This window comes from Papaver somniferum, chromosome 2, assembly GCF_003573695.1.
Source record: "Papaver somniferum cultivar HN1 chromosome 2, ASM357369v1, whole genome shotgun sequence".
NCBI classification, from domain to species: Eukaryota; Viridiplantae; Streptophyta; class Magnoliopsida; order Ranunculales; family Papaveraceae; genus Papaver; species Papaver somniferum.
In genome coordinates, this window is record NC_039359.1 from 183,028,738 (window position 1) to 183,036,388 (window position 7,651).

The window sequence follows — 7,651 nt, forward strand, 5'->3', positions numbered from 1 at the left end:
ATGTGGACAACTCCTACTAGGAGAACATGTATTGGTTTTTGTGCATACACTATTAAATCACAAAATCCATACAAACAACATTTTACCAAAAATTGTTTGCATATAATAATTGCTGGAAATCAAGATTTGAGCTTACATAAATTTTGAGTCATGAATTAAAAAAAAAAAAACGTGTGCAAGTCGCGTAAATAAATTTTTTTTGGTCGTGAGCCTATAACTCACGCACCTTTAAAAAAATTGTGAGCTAATAACTCACGTAAATAAAAATAAAAAATCTTTTTGCTCAAACGAGCGTTTATTCATCAAGTGAGTCTTTTTCATTCTAGCATAGGTCCACATGTTCCAAAATAAATTTTGTTTCCATGAAATTTTACAAACAAAATTTTACTATTAGGCACAGGTCTATTGTCAAAAATCTCTCTAATGTTAGGGATTATTGTTTACTACTTTGTCTAGCGAACGAGCATACGTTCCCAAAAAATATTCATGCTTTGAAAATAAAATTTTGGTTTTCATGAAAGATCATAAAAAAAAAATTTACTACTGGACGCAGGTCTATTTTCAAAAAATATACATGTTTTCATCATACTACGGATTACCGTTCGATCCCTAAACCGACAGACGAACTAACGATTGTTTGCTAAAATAAGTTTCCATAGAACCTACGCATGCATGCACATGGAATTTTGTTTTGAACAACTCATGGGAAAACTAATAATACAGCAAAAAAAAATTGTGTTTACCTGAAAACGGTCGGAGTTGGCCGGAACTTCGCCGGACGGTGACGACGACGGTCGGCTCCGGGCGAAAATTTTCTCCTTCTTCTCTGGGCATGAAGAAATCAAGGGGAAGTGGTCGGTCAGTAAAAAAAATAATAATTAGGGTCTCTTCCCTTTTATATATATTTTATTCCCAAAACCTAATAAAACATGGGTTTCCTTTTTGGGCATGGGCCCGCAAACGCTAAACCGACCAAAACTGGACGTCTGACCATCCAAATTAGCAGTTCCTCGTCTCTCTGTGACCATGGGACGACACTCTATCACATGTCAGGGTCTTTACCTATGGTTTGCTCATACATGACATTATTGGAGCAAATCAGGGATTCTGAAAATGTCTTTGTACGACTTAGTCCGATTACTTATCTCGTTTAACTGGAAAATCACCATCTAATGCTTACTGCGGAACATGACTGTCCCTCACTAAGCAGGGGACTTAATATTGATGGTGGATTTTCAGCAAGGGATAATATCATAAAATCTTGATACTGCATGTTTCTGACCCGACTTCAGGAACGCGTGTGACGGTTTGTGTTTTTACGATCCGTGAACCGTTTTCACGATCTCTGATCGAGTACCTCTCAGAGCCACGATGAATATGTTTCCCGAAATGCCTCCCACTTGCTGAGCGTTCGATGCTACAAATTTCATCGTGCCTCTCTATGTAGAAGAAATATTGGGCAGTCCTCCATACATAATTATTTGTTGAGAGCGCAAAACGCCTTCAGGACGTTGGCGACACTCGTTGTTCCCTGACTACATAGAGAGACCTGCCTCTACATAGAAGAACGATTTGGTGGTCCTCCATACATAATTGTTTGTTGAGAGGTAAAAACGCCTTCAGGACGTCGGCGACACTTATTCGATGTTCCCTGACTATGTAGGGAGACCGTGTATAGATTCAGGAGGCTCTCCATACATAATTGTTTGTTGAGAGGGAAAAACGCCTTCAGGACGTTAACAACGCTGCACGTTGATCCCTGACTATGCACCTTTCAGAAAGAGTATGATGCTTCGACTATCTCATATCTCGATTCTACATTAGATTAATTCTACCGTGATATTCACCGACTGAATTCCTAGAAGATAATTTATTCTATCTTATTACTTTGTTCCATGGATGATCCCCGGCTGATCGCATGGATTAGTAATAGATAACCACTTTATTTCATTACTCCGTTCCCTGAATTCCCCGTCTGGATTTCATGGATTAGTAATAGATAATCAACTCATTTTATTACTCCGCTTCATGAATCATTCCCAGCTGAATTTCATGAATTAGTTATAAATACTCCACAATCGGGCTTCTGAGCCACCATCGAGTAAGTCCCGAGAAAATGGTGCAAGTGTACTTACAAATAATGCACAAACGAGCACCCAAACACACGAACGAACGATTGAAGTATGGACGAACGAGCGACCCATGGAAATAATATAATAATTAATAAAATAAGGAAAAGCGTGGGACCGGGCCCACCGGCCGGTCATGCCGTTGCCGGTCCCCTCCCTTATTTTATTTTATTTTCACTAATATTTTTATTTCCTTTCCTCATCTCACAGGGTTTCCCTCACTTGAGCAAACTCCCTCGTTTGTGAGAAACTTTTGGGTTTCCATGCTTTCATCGAAACAAAATAGGGAAAAGGTGTCACAGGACCGGGCCACCTAGCCGTCCGGCCATGCCCTAGCCTTGGACGGTCCCACACCTCACATTCATTATTTTCACATATAATTATTTCCATCATCTCATGGAACTCCATCGTTTGACCGAAAATCCTAGTTTTTCAATATTTTCTCAAATATTTCTCAAACCACGGAAAAACCAAAAAGTCAAATGGTCACTCGACCGACTAAGGTTCCCACGTCAAAAATTAAAATATCGTTATTTTAATATTCTCAAATTATTTGTTGCATGAGCAAAGTTCTTCTTGCTCATTCGAGCAAAAATTGAGAGTTTTAGTCAAGATCAAACTCTTCTGAAAATCCAAAATATTGCTCGAACGATCGTCAGAAAATACCAAAACTCTCAGTACTGAGACACGGATACCGGGATGACACGGGCATGCTTCCTTGACCGACCAAGGCCGTCCCTAAGGCTTGCAAGGATCCGGTCCCACATATATTCACAATTTTGACCTAATTTGCTAGCAATCGCTCATATTGGGTCCAAACTCTCTCCAACCAACTTGGGACTCACTCAAACGACTGGAAACTGGTCCCACAACCAACAAGTTCCGGTCCCTTTCCCTCTTGGTCGGTCTATCACCTCTCCAAAATTAGGTTTTACTACCCAATGCTTGCTCGAGTACTATTCTAATAAATGATCAACACTAGCATTTGATCATTCTTTCACCAGCCGGTCAGAAAAGGACTCTGGAGCACGCTCACTCGAGCACTTGGGCACCACATGGTCTTTCATCATCCCATGTGGTCGGTACCTCTTTTACTCAATAGACTATTTTCATTAATTCATCAATTGATCGAAAATTAGGATTTCGAACAAACGCTCGCTGAATCACAATTCTGAGAAGTTCAAACGCTAATAATTTTATGATTGATCCAGCAATCAACATCTAAATTAATTATATAATATTTAGTCCAGCTACCAATATTTTAATTAATTATTATTTGGTCACACTACCAGTAATTCATCAAATGAGCAATACTTGCTCATCTACTCGAATATTGATATAACTATCAATGTTCAATAACTCATCGAATGGGAAATACTTGCTCATCTGCTTGAATATTTATCCAACTATAAATATTCAGTAACTTACGAGCAATACTCTCTCAAATGCTCAAATATTTATCCAGCTATCAATATTCAGTAATTTATCGAATGAGCAATACTTGCTTAGACGCTCGATTCATAACTAATATTCAGTAATTTATCGATCAATTGCTAGAACAATATTTGCTCAGACTATCAACATTACTTATTCAGAGAACCACATCCCAAGAGACATGTTCAATTCATGAGTCATAGAACATTCGGCTATCATGCTCCACTAAACAAAACTTAGACCCATCGTCTAATCAAACCAAACAACTGACTAGTCAAATCCACGTTCGTGAGACAATCAATCACGTCACATGGGGGATATCTATTAGGGTTTTTGTCTGGCGGCCTACAACATGTGTGTTCATTCACGATGAGAAATGTGAGTAAGTCGTTCAAGCAGTTGAGGAAGTTAGCAAAGTAGTGGGTGGACAATCAACCAACCCTCTCACGTACGAGGAACTGGTGAAACCACGATTTCCCACATTCCCACTCTTTCACTCGAGCAACCGTCACACTTACTGGAGTTTAATGTGTTTACACTTTACGATAATATAAATAAGTCTCTGAGTCCATGATTGAAGGACAGTACGAAAAACACACATAAAATCCACGAAATATTAAACAGACAATCCATCGTCTAACCAAGAATCGTGTGACCAACACACTTTCAATCACTCAAACTTATTCATCATTTGCAGAAACCCACAACACATTCACAAATTAACATTGATTTTATACACTTCTCAGCTTCCCTCCTACAAATCAACCCTCTTCCCTCTTTGTGACCGAATTTACTCTGGAACGACCATTGAATTGGTTTAGGCCGAAGTCCTGCAGATTGATCTCTCGAACTTAAAAACACTCCCGTGCAGTGCTTCTGTTTGAGGTTAGGAAGTTTGCTCGGTTGAGGAGTCTTCGATCGCTCGATCGTCTTTTCAGTCCCTAAAAAACCAACGAACTGTTATTCCCCATCAACAAAGGTTCCAAAGACCAATGTTCAAGAATCAATCAATTCCAATCAACAACCAAAGGTTGAATTTTCCAATTGATCGATTCAACGCACAACCTGTGATATTTCAATTCTATAACAAAATATAATGCGGAAAAGAAATAACATAGACACCAGAAGTTTTGTTAACGAGAAAACTGCAAATGCAGAAAAACCCCGGGACCTAGTCCAGATTGAGGACACACTGTATTAAGCCACTACATACACTAGTCTACTACAAACTAACTTCGGTCTGGACTGTAGTTGAACCCCAATCAATCTCACACTGATCCAAGATACAGTTGCGCTCCCTACGTCTCTGATCCCAGTAGAATAATGCACACTTAATTCTCTTAGCTGATCTCACCCACAACTAAGAGTTGCTACGACCCAAAGTCGAAGACTTTAATAAACAAATCTGTATCATACAGAAAAGTTTACAGGAATAGATAAATCTGCCTCCCACAGAAATACCTACGAGTTTTGTTCTGTCTTTTGATAAATCAAGGTGAACAGGAACCAATTGATATACCGGACTTATATTCCAGAAGAATAGCCTAGAAATATCAATCACCTCACAGTAATCTTAATCGACTAGCGAAACAAGATATTGTGGAATCAAAAACGATGACACGAAGATGTTTGTGACTACTTTTCTATCTTGCATATCTAGAAATTAATCTCAAGCCAATTCTTACGATTGTACTCAAATACGATAGAAACAGCAAGGTCAGATCACGCAACTATATAGAAGATAGTTGGGTCTTGCTTCACAATCCCAATGAAGTCTTCAAGTCGTTAACCTACAGGCTCTCGATAGAAACCTAAGGTTAAAGGAGAATCGACTCTAGCATACAACTAGTATCACATAGGAGGTGTGGGGATTAGGTTTCCCAATTGTTAGAGTTCTCCTTTATATAGTCTTCAAATCAGGGTTTGCAATCTAAGTTACCTTGGTAACAAAGCATTCAATATTCACCGTTATATGAAAAACCTGATTAGATTCAAGCTAATATCTTTCAACCGTTAGATCGAACTTAGCTTGTTATACACACATGAAATGCACGTTCATTTAGGTTTGTGTAACCGTACCTAAACGTGTACAAGTCGTTGGTTCAACAGTAGATAACCATAGGTTAGCCATATGAGCAATTTCATATCAACGTTATTCTTCTTTACCACAACTAGTTCAAATGACTCAAATGAACTAGTTAGAGATTTGTTCAATTGCTTAGATCTCATAGAAGTATACAAGACACAATAGAAACAAAAACAGTTTTAATTCACTCGAATCGACTCATGAACATTATAGCCGCGGTTTGCAAAGATTGCATTCCTTAATATATAAACGTTTTGGTCACGAATTAAATTGTTTTTAGAAAATAACCCACTTACGTACGCATACTGGTATGCATACTTAAGTACCCGAATTAGGTTTGTTTTCAGTTCACAAACTCCAGCAGGAATTCACAGGATGTGAACTTCCGACCGTGCGCGTACTGGTACGCTAACTCTAGTTCTGGTTATCCTGAGCAGCAAAGTACGCATACTTTGTTTCAAGGATTTTGGACTTATACAAGTATGAGTTATCACAAAATGCTTATATCCAATCATGGTTATATATTCTAAACTCTCATTTCAACCATTGAAACATTCTTAGAGGACGTTATAAAGTTTTTGTTCACAAACTATTTTTCTTCAAAGCGATTTTCAAGTAATTGAAACAAGTATGACTTTCGTCACTAGTAAAGATGAACTTGGCCAAAGCGAAAGCTTACCAACACATATTTCGAGAAATAGATAAGCGAGATAAACTCAGCTCGAAATAGTACATGTGTATAATCATAGTCTATGTAGAAATACGACTTTTGTCTCAAGATAGGAGATAGCGTAGACTTTTAAGTGATAAATAAGTTCAAGTCTCCACATACCTTTTTGTCGATGAAGTTCCACCAGTTCCTTGAGTATTTCTTCGTCTTTGCATGATGAACGCCGTGGAGTCTAGAGCTCAACTACACTTTCTATCCTAGTCCGAGACTTAGCTATGATTAGACTAGAAATCAAGACTTATAGTTTTGGCAACTAAACTTGACAACAAGCTTGATATAGAAATGCTTGCGAGTTCGACCGAGCAGTGCTCTAACATAATGGTTTTAATTCTTTGTTTTCTATCCCTCACATGGTTAACTTTTTATCAGTTGTCATTGTTCATTTTGAGTAAATCATTTGATAGTGCCAGCAACAAGAGCCTTGAAAAAATAACTGGAGTTGCATTTTAATATATCTAGGCTGCGTTTATTTCAATACAAACTAAGTTTTACTAACAAGTAATCGTTATTTTAATGAAGTGTGCTCATGGTTAAATGATATATTCAAAATAAATAGGTAGTGGCATGTATTGTGTCATCAAGATTAAATGTGGATTTCTTTATATCTTACCGTCACAATGCTACAGTAAGTTAGATTTTACCTCTGTAGTTATCTTGCTAATGATCACGATTCTAGCAAATTATATTCTTACGTAGGTGCTTTCACAATGCTTTAAAACACAATCTGTATGCTTTTTTCTAATGATTTCATTTTGAATCGAATTTTTTATGCCTATGAAAGTCTTACGTTGGCCGAATTTCTATTGGTTTATCAAAAATCAATAATTTACTGTTGTCAAGGTCACTTGAATCTCTATTACTATTTTATATTCGTTTGTTTCTTCCATTTTTCAGTATATATTTTAAGTTCGGCGTAAGAGTCATGACTGCTTCCATGTGAATTATTCCTCTCCACAACTGCTTCCTTTTTTACATTTTGTTATTGCAGGTTATGGAAACACATGAGGGACAACAGCATGGGGAAGTAGCTGAGAAAAGGGTAGAGAAAGTTATTCTTTAAGAAAAAACCACTACGGAGACATAGTCATTTGAGGGACATCCAATTCCGGATCATTAGATAGATGTAAGCAACACACTCAGTTCTTTAGATTTTGCCTGCAAGCATCATATGTCGATTAGTGAAAATTGTATTTTTATTAGTTAGTAGGGATATAAAAAGTATAGCATTGGTAACAATATTTAAATCGACACAAATTAAGCAATGTCGTATAG